The following is a 15,391-nucleotide window of genomic DNA, read 5'->3' on the forward strand; positions in this document are numbered from 1 at the left end:
CGAAGGATAATATCCTCTTCTGGAAAACAATAAATTCTCCTGTGCTAGGGGATAGAGATACCCCTAGGATGGAAATTGTGATTTCCGAAGAGGACTGGATTGCATACTTTTCCAAAATATATTCGCAGGCCAGTGAATAAACTCCACAGATCCCGTACAGGGCCTAGGCCCCCAGGAAGGCCTACGCCTGATCATTACCCCTCAGTTCAGCCTAGAGGAGGTAGTGGAAGTCATAAATTCAAGCAAATCAGGAAAAGCGACGGGTCCCGATGGCGTTCCGATACATTTATAAAAGGCCAAAATACAGCTATGGGGTCCTCTATTGACGCAGACATTGAGGGCCATTTGCATACGCGGACCCTTACCATCATGGCGAGACTCCAATATTATTCCAATATACAAAAAAGGTGATCGCCTCAATCCAGCCTGTTATAGGCCAATCTCCTTGCTGGATACAACAGCTAAACTAGCAGGGAGAATTATTTTGAACAGACTGCAAATATGGGCGGAAGAAAAAGGCGCTTTATCTTCAGTACAGTATGGCTTCTGGAAAGGAATTGGGACAGTGGAGCAGAGCCTGAATTTAAGTATTAATATTGGAGAGTATACAAGGATTAGAGCAGGTAACTTGTATTTGGCCTTCATAGACTTATCATCAGCATTCGATTGTGTACTGCATGATAAGCTATGGGACATTTTAAGCAGCATGGGGGTAGAACCAGCTATAATTCAATTCATACGGGATATGTACACAGGGTGCAGAAAAAGAGTAAGATATGGGCTAAGAGGGGAATACACTCGCCCTTTTGGCCTACATAGAGGAGTGCGCCAAGGCTGTGTTCTTGCCCCATTCCTGTTTTCAATGTACATAAATAATTTAGAAAGCGAACTGGCAAGTAAATGTAAAGATCTACCCCAAATAGGTAACCGCGCTGTCCCGGTATTATTCTATGCAGATGACGCAGTACTTATGGCCAGGACCCCATTAGCTCTCCAAAAACTTTTAACTACTTGTGTCACTTTTATATCAGACTTGGGACTCGCCGTCAATCGTTCCAAAACGTTTATTATGAATTGCGGTGGGAAACGCGGTAAGACTTACAACACTACCATCCAGGATGGGAGGGTTGAAATTGCTCGAACATTTTCATATTTGGGCATAATGTTTGACAAACAGGGTTCTTGGGCTAGCTGTATGAAAATGAAAAGAGATCAGATTATTAAAACAACGGCAGCTTTAAGTCCTTTTTCAAAAAGGCTTGGGGGGGATTACCCCGCTGAACATGATAAAACTTTATAAAGCCAAGTGTATTCCGGCTGCTATGTATGGGTCAGGAATTTGGGGGTATGTCAACTGTAACCCGGTTCAGACGGTGGAAAATGATTTCTTCAGATATTTGTTGATGGTACCAAATGGTACATCATCGTTCATTAGCCACTCGGAACTGGGGGTCCCCTTTATTGCAGACTTGAGAAAGATTCAACCATTATTGCTATGGCATAAAGTCTGGACCTCTGAATATACTGGATTAAACAAGGCCATTCTGTCTGACTACATGGAGTCAACATATTCAGCGAGGGTTCCCTGGTTGAGATATATTATGATCTTTTTTGAAAATATGGGTAGTAAAGACTATTACACAAATCCAGCCTCGTTGGGAAAAATCACCAGGAAGGAATTGAGGGCCCTGGCATTAAAGTATCTAGAAGAATCACGATGGGAGGTTGAATCAAAAAAGGCCAGTGTCATGTCTAACCAATTAATTTTGTCAGTGGAGGGCATGCAGGCCTACTTGGTAAATGTGGTAAACCACAGACACCGTTTTGTTCTTACTAGACTAAGGTTAGACATTTTCCACCGTTTAGTAACCTTTCCAACTATGAATGACTGAAGCACTACGCTATGGGTATGTCCCTGTGATGCAAAGGCATTTCAAACTACGATCCATGTGGTCTTATTTTGTAAATTTTATGCCAAGCAGAGAAAGCGCCTATTAGTGCCTCTTCTAAGATTAATTCATTTGCCCCAGTGTCGTACCGCGTATGTCAGCCTTCAGGTTTTATCCTCTATCGAGATGTGTGGAATTTTGCCTAACTTTTTATGTTCTGTATTAACTATCAGAAAGTCTATGGGGGTAGTGGTGTAATTTTTACCCAGCTCATTTAAATATTTGTGAATGGGAAATTTTAATGCTATGTATTATTTATCTTTTTGTTGTTTATCTTTTTACTATTTTATCCTATTTATTGTATTTATATATTTAAACATGTTATATTTGATACTTTTATGAATTGTTGAAAGTCTAATAAAGTTATTTCTACTACTACATACTGTTTATTGTTTTAAGAACATCTTTTTCTAAATTTATAATATTACACTCAATTTAATCAATTCCTTTTGTCCTTGCATTATTCCTGAGGGTTACGAGGTGTATATGTAATGTTTTGGATGTGTATGGTATTGGGGGTGAGGGTGGGGGTGGGGGTGTTGCGTGTTGCGTGTGTGTGTCACTCTCTTTTTCCTCCCCCCTTCCTTGTGTTCTAGGTGCAGTACTCACGGTGGTCGTCTTCGCCAGCTTTCGTGTTCCTGGTGCATGAGAAGGTACACCAGCATTGGAAAAAAGTGCAGCTCGGGTCCATGTCGTCATGGTTCTTCCTTGAGTGTCAAGAGGTGAGTCGTTTCTCTTCTGTGTTCTGTTTCCGCCGTGTTTTGATGGTGTTGGTACCGCCCCAGAAAAGCTGGTGAATCGGCCTCTCATAATCCAGTGGGCAGTACATTGTCTTCCTCCTAGCTGTTGGCAGTTACCGCTGCGGTGCTTGTTGCTACCGCCATGGCGGTCGGTGTGTTAAAGTGGCTATCTGTGTTGGCGGTTTCTGCTGTGGTCATAATTCAATTTTTTTTACCACTAGCCTGTTGGCGGTGTTACCGCCGCTTTATCACCGACCGCCAAGGTTGTAATGAGGGCCTCTGTGTCCCATCACTACAATGATGTTAGTCAAAAAACAAAGGACATTAATATGACACTATCAAATGCACTATCTGTGGGTACTTTTCTAGGTTTTTCTAGGTGAGACGTGTTACTGGTTGCAGACTGTAACAATCAGTGTCTGTTATCACTAGTATTCTGAGGCTTAACCAAACCATTGAACCCATGCCGACCTCCAAGTACACTCCTTTAGAACTTGACTTTTTGGATAATGAAATTGAGAAGTCCAAGGTTTAAGTAGGGAAGCAGTGTGGGGTTAGAGACTCAGAACTCAATAAAGCATCTAATAGACATAATTACCTCAATGACCTGATTTTATAATGCTACTACTTTAATAATATACATTAATAACTCAATGTCTAAAAAAGAAAGTACTTAACTATTAACACACATTTCAATACTTTACATAAGTAGCAGGGGGCATCAGTTATTACTCTATATTCAGAGCTTGCTCCTTGGAGTTAGCCTGTTCCTGTTAGCAGTTCCCATGAGACAGTTCTCAATAGTATTACTAGTGCAAAGCTAAACTGTCTCTAGCACTCCCTCATAGATATGGAAGGGCTAATGTTCATGGGAGGCTGACCTGGCTTTTGCTTTAGTCTTAAAAGTGCAGGCAAGCCTGCGGTATTTGTCGTTCAGTAGGGCAGTGCAGTGTGCACTTGGCATGGCTTAGCAAACAGGGATTGCAGTGTCCTAGTCCAACTCAGCAAGCAGAGAACCTTCACACAGTGCCAGTACTGGGTGAAAAGGAAGTTGGACCTCAGTTGGGTTGGTCACATTCTGATAGATCAGGTCACTTGGGTTCATTTTCTGAGCCAACTAATGTAGATGTTTACACTCGGTTGCATTGGTGGGTATTGCAGACTCATTAAAGTTCCCTCCACTGTGGTAGTACATCCTCAGAAAATCTGTCTCTTTCATAGTAAAAATGAGGGATGCAGTCAAGATTCTCGAGTGCCTTGTTACTTTCTGGTGCTCAAACACTTCAGCAGAACTCATGCGGTGTCTAGTTCCACAGACCCCTCTGGTTAAAGGTTCATATGCTTCAGTACACATTGCAGGGAATGTTCAGGGCTCCCAAGCTTCACTCTTGGCAGAGCAAAGGATGCCCTCCATTGTGTTGCAGCTGACAGCTTTAGTTCATCCCTCCTTGGCTCCTTTACAGCCCTCTTCTTATCAGCAGCATGTTCTTCGTGCATGGGCACTCACACATCCCTCCATAGCCACTGGTCAACTCTCTTGCATTAAACAAGATTCTGGCAGTGTTAGAAATAGGGTCTCTAGTTGGCAGAGGTATGAACCCAGTCCAAGTAGGGACCACCACTCTAGTCAGGGAAAGTCAGATACACGCTAAAAGGTTACCTGTGCTAACCCTCTGATAACTTGGCAGAGAGCAGTCAGGCTTATCTAAAGAGGCAATGCGCAAAGTATTTGTGCAACACATACACACACACACACAGCAACACAATGAAAACACCACAAAAAGATTCCACAGAGGTTTAGAACAATAGACAATAATTTTATAAATAAATCAAAACCAAAATGACAAAAGTCCAATAAGTAGAAGGTGAGATATAAATTTTAGAATAATAGGTGTAAAAATAGCACTTAGAAGCAAATGGCGCTTTAGGGGTTACTTGAAGGCACGCTGGACCGGGGCAAACTCAGCAGTTCAAGCCAAACGAGAAGGTTCCTAGGCCGGGAGCAGGAGCCATGCAGGCCCGAGGAACAGAGTACCTTGATTCTAGTTGCAAACACGAGATGTGGGGTTAATGCATTGGTAGATGCGTCAATGTCACTCCCGCACTCAAGGGATGCACTGATTTTTGCCACGCATTAATGGCAATGCATTGGTTTAAGAAGACGAGAGTCAAAGCCGCAGTGCATTGATTCTGAAGTCGCTGTGCTGGGTTTCACCACACTGTTGAAGGGATGCGTCAGTTGTCCATAAGCCATGGTGGCAATGCAGTGGTTTCATTGCTGTTTTGATACCGATGCAGCGCGTGCTGCTTCTAAAGGCAGGGGATGCAGTGGTTGATGATTCTGTTCCAGAAATGCTGCCCAGGCCCCACCCGCGATGCACCAATTTTATTCCTGCAACAAGGTTGATGCGTTGGTTGCTGCTTCTAGCAGTCAAGAGGTGTGTCAATTTCACTGATGTAAGTATCTGGGTACACTTCCAGGGAACCCGGCACAGGAGCAGGGGTAGAGGCTTTGATATTCCTGAGTCTCTAACAACAGAAGGCAAGCCAACAAGCCCTTGGAGATCACTTTGGTTTGCAAGGCAGAGTCCAGCTCTCCCTCAGCAGGGTCGGAGAGCAGCAGGACAGCACAGCAGAAAAACAGGAGCAGGTCAGCAGTCCAGCAGAGTAACAGTCTTTCGTGCAGCACAGCAGTTCTTCTTAGGAAGTCCAGTTGTAAGTCCAGAAGTGACTGATTTGGTGGGGTCAAAGACCCAGTACGTATACCTAAATGTGCTTTTGAAATAGGGGCGACTTCAAAGAAAGGTTATTCAAGTGCACAGAGGCCCTTTCTTCCTAGCCCTGGCCCTAGAATATCAGTAGGGGGTAATCAGCCCTTTGTGTGGGGTCAGACACTACCAATTCAGGTATAAGTGTCAACCCTCCCTCTCTTCCAGCCCAGGAAGGGCCTTCACGATGCAGATAAGTCCTGAGGCACACCTACCCTTCCTGTGTTTGTGACTATCTAGAGGGAATGCACAAAATGTAGCTGTCACCGACTCCAGACGTGTATTGGAGAAAGACTGCAGGTTCACAGAACTGTAAGAGCAGAGACATGTCCACTTTCTTAAAGAGGCATTTCTAAAATAGTAATGTTAAATTGGACTATCCCAGTAACGAGGATTTATCATTTCCATTCCAATGATATCAACTATGACATAGCTACTTCTTCTCAATCAGGAATTACAGCAAAAAATGTAATAAGGAATTCCTCATGAGAGGAGTAGGCCTTAAAGTAGTGAAAAACAGATTTAGGTGTTTTTCACTACTAGGACATGCAAAACTCAAATGTACATGCACTACCTTTTCCTTACACAGTACCCTGACCTACGGTTTACCTAGGTCCTACCTTAGGAGTGACTTAGGTATAATAAAAGGGGAGATTAAGGCTTGGCAAAGGGTTTCAAATGTCAAGTCAAAGTGCCTATAAAACTGCACACACAGGCCCTGCGGTGGCAGACCTGAGACATTTTTAAAGGGCTACTTGAGTGGGTGTCACAAGCAGTGCTACAGGCCCACTAGCAGCATTTAATTTAGAGGCCCTGGGTATATGGTATACCACTTTACTAGGGATTTACATGTAAATTAAATATGCCAGTGATGTATACACCAGTGTTACCATGTTTTGAGAGACATGCGTGGTCAGTGGTAAAGTGCTCAGAGTCCTAAGTCCAACATTCAGCAAAAAGATGAGACAAGTAGGCAAAACGTTTTGGGAAAGACCACCCTAAGGCTGACAGGTCTAAGAGGCAGTCTCTCCCAGCAAGCAGATAGAATTCTCCATATTTCTGGTCCAAAGCATAGCAAGGAGCAATTGACTTAGTTATTCCAACCATGTATAACAGAGAATATCTTGGTTGCCACTGACATGAAGACCCTAGATCCTGATAGAGAAATCTTAGCACTCTGGCTGGAAATTTCATTACCATCTTTATAACAAGGTTGCAAACAGAGACAGTATTTGTGTATCCCAATAATCAGGCCTGATAATGGTTGTAGGAAGATCCTTTCTCTTGGTTATTTCAATCACACTGGTTCTGCCATAGTCTTTGCTGCTAGGTCTTAGCTGGAAGATGGGCTTGAGCTGGGAGTCTTCTGTAAGGGGAGACCTGGAACAAGGGTACAAAAGAATCTGCTCCACTTAACTGTTAAACTGTGAGAGGCAGCCCTTCTATTAATCAATGTTGCTGGAAAGGGTATGAGATACTCTCTGAGCTTCAAAGGGGCCTCTGTTGTCTCTACTCCACACCTTAAAGTTTGACCTACTACACAGGATCTCTGTAATATCTTGGAGTAGTTCTGCAATTCATATTGTGGTTGTAGGCTCTCTCTACCATCTATCTTAGCTACCATTGGGATGTTGAGACAAAATGAATTTCACTGTGGGCATAGCCACATGTGTCACAAATGCTCCACACACATTTTCCATGCCCAGAACTAATGAATGTAGATGTAACATCCATATGGTACCAAGATGGCTGAAGAAAACGGTTATAGGAAGCTTGCAGACCAATTTAAAATTGTGAGGAGACCAGTAATTATCTCTTCCTTACAGGGACATGTAAAAAGTCCTGTTGTGGAAGCACAATCTTATGCTACAACCACTGTCAGTTCTCTTTTGCCTGGTGATCCAATGTTAGAAACACTTAACAAGGTGAGTGCTCATAGTGTACCCCTGCAGACTGCAAAGCCCTGTTAATGGTCACAATCTGCTCACAGTAAATGACTCCAGTGTACACACATGACTGCCGTATGTGCTGAGGCTGAAGTAAAAAGGAATCTAGAGATTGCTCTAAAGAACTTGAAGCAGGAGTGCACACAGAGTCGTGAGAGGATATTTATCTGCCCACCACTATTACTTCCATTACTGTTACTTTTACTTCGCTTGCTGTCACATCCATAACTGTCATTGTCGGTTCCTTTTCTGCCACATTTCGTGCAATCAGTTTGCTTGCAGTTGCTTTCCTTCCTATCACTTTCCTTACTGTGATTTTATTACTGTTCCTAGCATTACTACCCCTCGAATCACTGTCAATTTTCTTATTGTCACTTTCCTGACTATTTCATTGATTGCTCTCACTTACATTGCTATCGCTTTCTCCATAAAAAAATATGTGGAATTGGAACAAATGAGACAGAGAAAATGAGAGAGAGAGAGAGGGAGAGAGAGAGAGAGATACATATAGGCCTGTTTTGGAGGATTTTATTGCTGCAACGGTCCATTATTTAATGTGCAGCACATGATACAAATACAAGAAAAGCTGCCAGCAATCAAAAACATCCCCCATCAAAAAGGGCCTGTTATGTTTACTTAGGTTAACACATTAAAGCCAGAGCTATTGGCTTTGCCAGTGCTTTATCCAAATGTCATTGTTTTCATATCCGTCTCATCCTCCTTTCTGCAACTCCAGACTTTCTTTCTTTGCCTCTGAGTAGCTGTCTGATTATCATAATAGGTCTCATTCCCCAGAAATGATTTCCATTACCCACAACCTGCAGCCAAAAATTAAAAACTTATTATCCATTTACAAACTTCCAATTATATCACAAAATGATATTCCTCAACCTGGGTATAGAATTTATGCCTCCGCCTCTTCTATACCAATTTGCGCGAGAACCCTCCCCGATTTAGGAGTCTCCGAACATGTAGATATGTTTAAGTAGTAAATGTACAAGGGAGACAGAGGAGTGCCTAGAAAATAAAAAATATTCTAGCTATTGCGTCAAGAATTTTAAATTCTAGTAAGGACACGGAGGCGAGGATTATGCTTTCTCTTTCTTTACTGACATAAACAGCAGCCAATGAAATACAAGTAACAGAAAAAACAATACCCAGGACACCAAATATCCTGTCACATGGTCCAATCACCATCCATGTCCTTGCTATAAGTGCTTTGACCTATGAAGTCACTTCCTCTTTCTTTGTTTAAACAGATACAGTCAATTTGAAAACGCAAACTTCTTACGCCATCCCGAATCCGGAGTCATAAACTTCTTCTCCATACTGAAGAAACCGCAAATTGGAGGCTCCACGCCGGAGAAACAACCGGTAGAACATATAACTCAAACTTTCCTTGAAGATATGACTTTCAGGCGGTCTTCTGATCAGAAGCTGTAACAATAAAGATGTAGGTAATATCTCATAAATATACGTTATCTCAAACTTTAATTGCAAATAATGGGAGGGTTAAATAACAATATCACATCAGATATAGATATTAAACAATAATTATTGCATAAATATAATAAGGGAGGGATAATCCTCGCCTCCGTGTCCTTAATAGAATTGAAAATTATTGACGTGATAGCTAGAAATGTTTTTATTCTATGTCAGGACCGGAGGCTCCGATTATGCTAGTTGAAAAGCTGTTCCATCACCACACTGGCTACATCCAATACAGGTTTATGATAAAACTTACGAAAAGTATTTTCTGAAGACCAATCTGCAGCTTTCATTATGTCCTCTAACCGAGAACCTAAGGCAAATGATTTTGAAGCCATAGCCCCTCTAGCAGAATGGGCCCCAAAAACAGAGGTATCAATACCTGCTTCACTCATTAACCATCTCATCCATCTAGCTAAAGTAGCTGAGGAAACTGGTTTAAAAGGTTTTTGCAAAGCAATCAACAATTGACCTTTAGAATCCTGTCGAAATTCTTCTGTGACAATTTCATAATCCTTCAAACATTGAACCACACATAATTTTGAATTTTCCGTATAAACCGGATATGATACTGACCTGCAATTCGTTTTGGTTCTTCTTGTCACTGAAAAGGAGACTCCTTCTGGTGAAAAAGTTCTACCTGCTAAATCCAAAGCTCTGACGTCCGATACTCTTTTACAAGAGACAAGGCATAAAAGCATGGTTAACTTAGCTGAAAGCTGTTTGCGAGATAAATATCTGTTGGCAGGCCAAGAATCAAGGAATTTTAATATAATATTAACATCCCATAAAACTGTATATTTTGCCTGAGGAGGTTTAGAAAGACGTATACCCCTCAAAAGCTTGCAAATTAATGGATGTTCACCAATGGGCTTGCCTTCTAACTGTGAATGTCCTGCTGAAATGGCAGATCTAAAATTATTGACCGTCTGATAGGCCAAACCCGAGCTGGCTAGTTCTGCTAAAAAATTAACAATCAAACCAATATGTGCTTCCACTGGATTGGCACCCCTTCCATCACACCAACTAGACCATGTGCGCCAGGCTGAATCATATCTCTTATGGGTACTACTGGCCCAGGCCTGTTTACTGAAGTCCGCAGCTTGTTGCGAAACATCTGGGGTATGCCATCTCGACCTGAAATTAACCAGACTAGAAGTGTTAACTTCCCTGACAAGATCAGAGGATGTTTAAGGCCCTCTGGGCTCAAAAGAAGATTCGGACGAGGAAGAATCAGAAGAGGAGAGGCACAGGCTAAATGAAGAGCACTGGGGAACCAAGGCTGTGCTCTCCAAAACTGAGTCACCAGAACAATCTCTGTTTTCTGTCTCCGCACTTGAGCCAGAACTCTGGCAATCATAAGAAAAGGAGGAAACGCATAGCCTCGAAACTGGGACCAGTCCTGAAGAAAAGCATCTGTCTTTAATGCGCAAGGGTCTGGACGCCAACTGTAAAATCTTTGAATTTGGCAATTGAGACGTGATGCAAACAGGTCCACTTCGCAATTGCCCCATTCCTTGACTATCTGAGCAAAAATCTGAGGATCTAACTTCCAATCGCTGGAGTCTGATAGGTACCTGGAGTTCCAGTCTGCTACGATATTCAGATCCCCAGGAAGGTATTCCGCTATGACTACTAGACGCTGAAACAGGCAAAAATGCCAAAAGTCCTTGGCAATCTCCACCAGGATTCTGGACTTCGTGCCTCCCAGTTTGTTGACATATCTCACAGCCGATATATTGTCCATCCGTAATAGTATGCAACAATCTGTTTTCTGCGGGGAGAGACTCTTTATGGCAAATGAACCCGCTAGAAGTTCCAGACAATTGATGTGAAGGGATTGTTCCCATTCTGACCATCTGCCCCCCGTCACTAGGGAGTTGCAACGAGCTCCCCATCCCCATCTGCTGGCATCTGATTCTATCACTACTTCCGGGCGAGAACCGAAAATCGCTCTGCCATTCCAAGCTTCCATATGATGAAGCCACCATTGAATCTCCGATCTTACTTCGGTCGTCAATGGGATTTGTTCTGAATAGCTCAGACCCTGTTGTAAGTGTCTGATCTTGAGCCTTTGGAGTGCCCAGGGGAGCAGGGAATATCACCTGAATAGAAGAGGCTAATAAGCCCACTATTCTGGCTATATTCCTCAAGGATACTGTCTGACAGGTTAAAACCGATCTCAGTTCTCTCTTGATGTTGCGTATCTTCTGAGATGGAAGGAGCAGCTGTCATAACGTGGAATTTATCTGGAAGCCCAGAAACTCTATTATCTGTGAGGGTTTCAACAATGATTTCTGTACATTGATCAGGAAACCTAAATCTTGTAGGAGACTGATGGTCCAATCCAAGTGTGATACTAGGACTTGCGGGGACTGAGCCATCAGCAGAATATCGTCCAGATATATAATCAATCTGACACCCTTGGTTCTGAGGCATTCCATCACTGGTCTCAATAGCTTCATGAAGCACCAAGGGGCTGATGATAGACCGAATGGGAGTGCCAGGAACTCCACGCATTGACCCTTTCACTGAAATTGAAGAAATCTTCTGTGGGGAGGGAAAATTGGAATCAACAGATAGGCATCTTTTAGATCCAGACGTACCATCCAATCTCCTTCTAACAGAATGTTTCTTAACATGTGGATACCTTCCATCTTGAAATGCCAGTACAGAATCCACTGGTTGAAATCTTTTAGGTTTAAGACTAATCGGTGACCTCCTCCCTTCTTGTCTACCAAAAAATTAGGGCTGAGGAAACTGAGAGGGTGCGGGGAAGCAAATTGCACTGCTCCTTTGTCTAAGAGAGCTTGCACTTCTTTGTCTATGAAATCTTGATTTGCTTGAGAAAAACACAGTACAGGGGGGTAGAGTTGTTTGGGGGTACTGACAAACTCCAGTCAAAATCACTCTACTGTTTGCAGAACCCATGGATCCCATGATATTCGTTTCCAATTTGCTAAGCAAGATGCAATTCTGCCCCCAAGTCTGACCTGAGAAAAGTGAATGATGCTCACCTGTGAAACTTGAGTCTTGAATGGCTCCTTGTTATCCTCTGCGATAGCCCCTACGGAAACGGGGTCGACCTCCTCTGGGTCGCGTGGGGTAGAAGGTGGAGTCTTGATCTCCGTACCAACCACCTCTGCCTCTTGGGTAGTAGTTTTGGGGACTGGAAAAGGAGCTGCGGCCGGACATACGTCCCCCGTAACGACCGGCCCTGCCAAATAGGCCTCGTTTGAACACCTTTTTAAGTGACATCTATGCTTTGTCCAGCGAGGAAAAGGTGGAGCAAAACTTAGCTAGATCTTTAATAAATGAAGATCCAAAGAGCAGTCCTTCGGCCGAAGGTCCCGCTTCTGAAGACGCAAGATCTGATAATTTAGGGTTGATTCTCATAAGCACTGATTTCCTTCGCTCAGCAGAAACAACACGGTTAACGTTACCTAGAACGCACACAGCTCTTTGTGCCCACCCGATAAGAACATCAGTGTCTACCGGAGAACCAGATTCTTTGGCTACATATGCCAGCTCTAGGATTTTAGTCAAGGGTCCTGAAAGGTCCAATAGTTTGTCTTGGCAGCTGCGCCATGAGCGGTCTAGGTCTTTTTTGGGATCTTTAGCGAACTTCTTCATAAAAGTGACCTGGAGTTTCAGATACCTTGCCTTCCAAATCAGGTATGGGACATTCCGCCTTCAAGCGTGATCTAACTTCCTTATCGAAGCTTTTTCGTAAATTGGCTTGCACATATTGCGCTACTTCGGTAGGGGGAACCCAATTGGAGGATCTGGGATGAATAATTTCAGTAGGATCAAAGTCTAGGACCTGAAGTGGAAGTGGCGTTTTCTTACTCTTCTTGCTCGGTACCGGATCGTCAGACCCATCTGAGTCATCCGAGGAAGAAGACTTATCAGAGGAAGAGGAAGAGGAAGAAAGGGGAGTTCCTTTTTTCAAACTATAACTGTGTTCGCCACTGCGTTTTTTCCGCAGTTTCTCGAAAGCGTCAGCATGAATAGCACTGACCTCTGCTCCTGGTTCCATATTCTTGGCTTTATCTTTAACCTTTTTGGGTTCTTGTTGTCCTTGCGACCAACCCTGGGATCGGGCGAGGTCAAATATTTGCCCAGAAAAAGGGCCCAGAGCTTTCAGGAGAGCATCATTAACTGATTGTTGGACCCTGGTATCAAGGCCTTCCACCAGATCAACCTCAAGTTGATTACTCAACTCCTCAGTATAGTTCTCGGTTTCTTGCTCATCCCATTGAGCCATGGTTCAAAGATAGTTAGAATAATGAGGAGGAAAAACTATTAAAACTCAAGAGTTTAATTGGGGGAGCGCAAAAACCCCAAGTTCAGGCCAGAAAAAGGAGCCCTTAATTAAAGTGTGGAGGGAGCTACCTGAAGAACACTCTAGGCAGAAGCCTAATCTTTATTTTACAACCCAGATCGTTTTTACTAACTACCGGGCATCAAGGAGCAATATTTTGTAAAGGGAGGCCACAGACACACACGCAGCATACACGAGCCGATCGATTTCCAATTTGGAAAGAGATCGGCTCGATAATGCGTGCGCGCGTGTAAGCGCGGTAAAAATAGAAAAAAGACTGCCTGAGGGCAGTCGAGCTCCCGCTCCCACTCCACCAAAAACGGGCCAAAAATCTGCAAAAAAAAAATAAAAATTATTAAGCGCGAGGGCGCTTACACTAATTAAAGGAAGCGCGCTGAATCACGACGCTTATTTACACAAGTTATACATCATAAAACATTTGTAAATACAATTAAATACGGGAGAGAAAATAATCATGTACTTATCTGCTGTGAAGCAGCAAAGAAAGAGGAAGTGACTTCATAGGTCAAAGGACTTATAGCAAGGACATGGATGGTGATTGGACCATGTCACAGGATATTTGGTGTCCTGGGTATTGTAGTTTTTTCTGTTACTTGTATTTCATTGGCTGCTGTTTATGTCAGTAAAGAAAGAGAAAGCACTGGAGCCTCCGGTCCTGACATAGAATTGGGGAATGCTTACAAATAAAGGGGAGGGATAAGGAAGAAATAAGGGGTGGGTTAGGGAAGATGAAGAAGGGGTTTAGGGACAGACATCAACCCACCTACAAAAAGTGCAAGCTCATAGCTATTCATAAACTGCACTTTTATGGTTAATACTGCCAAAAAGAGACCCAAACAGTAGTAACAAAAACTCCAACTAAGAGCTAGAGTAAGTCTGGTGCCACACATGGCCAACCACTGATAATGTAAATCCCTTCTATAGAAAAAATGTGGTTAAATTCTTAAAATAAAACACCACAGGAAATAATGTTAATTAAATGAAATTATATTATTTAAATTAATGGGAAATATATACAAATTCAATGTTATAAATAATATTGAAAAATATTACATATTGTTTAATCATAAAGTATTTGCCAAGTTTTTTTTTAAATGTATAAATGAATGCAGCAATAAATTTGAAAGCTATGTATCTACCCTTTTAATAACTTTATACTAGCAGAATGATAAAATGTAGTTACGCAGAAGTGTAAGAGTAAACATACTCATGCAAATTACTCATAAGTGTAAGGTACCTTTATGAGTAGCCTAGAGTCTGAGCAGAATCCTTCTGAACACAATCTGCTGAACACTGCCATTTCTTTCCGTGAAAACCCTGTGCCTTGTGCGTTCCTGACAAATGTGTATACTCTTTAAATAATGGCTCTCACGTTGTACCTTCTGCATGTTGAAAAAGCATAAACAGGAATTATGGCGTATTCACGATGACTAATAACATTAAAAAACCTAAACGGTCCCTGGCCTTTCAAGTCCTCGATTTCAAGCGTCATAAACCTCTCACTCAGAGCACAGCGTCAGCACAGCTGTTTTAACAGAGGAGTATCGGGGGCAATCTCCAGTATGGCATATTTTGCCTCGTATTTTACATTGGTGGGGGGTGAGAGAAACACATGTTTTTCTGATGTTGTGAAATTCTGAAACACTAAGGGCCTGATTCTAACTTTGGAGGACGGTGTTAAACCGTCCCAAAAGTGGCGGATATACCACCTACCGTATTACGAGTTCCATAGGATATAATGGACTCGTAATACGGTAGGTGGTATATCCGCCACTTTTGGGACGGTTTAACACCGTCCTCCAAAGTTAGAATCAGGCCCATAATATCTATAGGTTAGCAGCTGAAATAACTGAGTGAAGAGTTAGGCTTTTGTTACCTGTGAAGAATTATGTTAGCCATCTCAGAACTATTTATTTGAAATAAGCATTCCAAGAGCGACGTATTACAAAATATACACAAATCAATGATTTTGCACAATATATTCGTATTATCCGCTTTTGTACAGTGGAAAAGCCTAACATTAAAAAAAGGATTCTAGTGAGGATCTTTGTAAAATGTTGTCCTCAAAGCTGTAGATTCTAATATAACACAATAAGGGGTATATGTACTAGCATTTTGCACTGTGTTTGCATCAGAAAAGTGATGTAAACCAGCT

The sequence above is a fragment of the Pleurodeles waltl genome, chromosome 1_2, assembly GCF_031143425.1.
Source record: "Pleurodeles waltl isolate 20211129_DDA chromosome 1_2, aPleWal1.hap1.20221129, whole genome shotgun sequence".
Taxonomy (NCBI): domain Eukaryota; kingdom Metazoa; phylum Chordata; class Amphibia; order Caudata; family Salamandridae; genus Pleurodeles; species Pleurodeles waltl.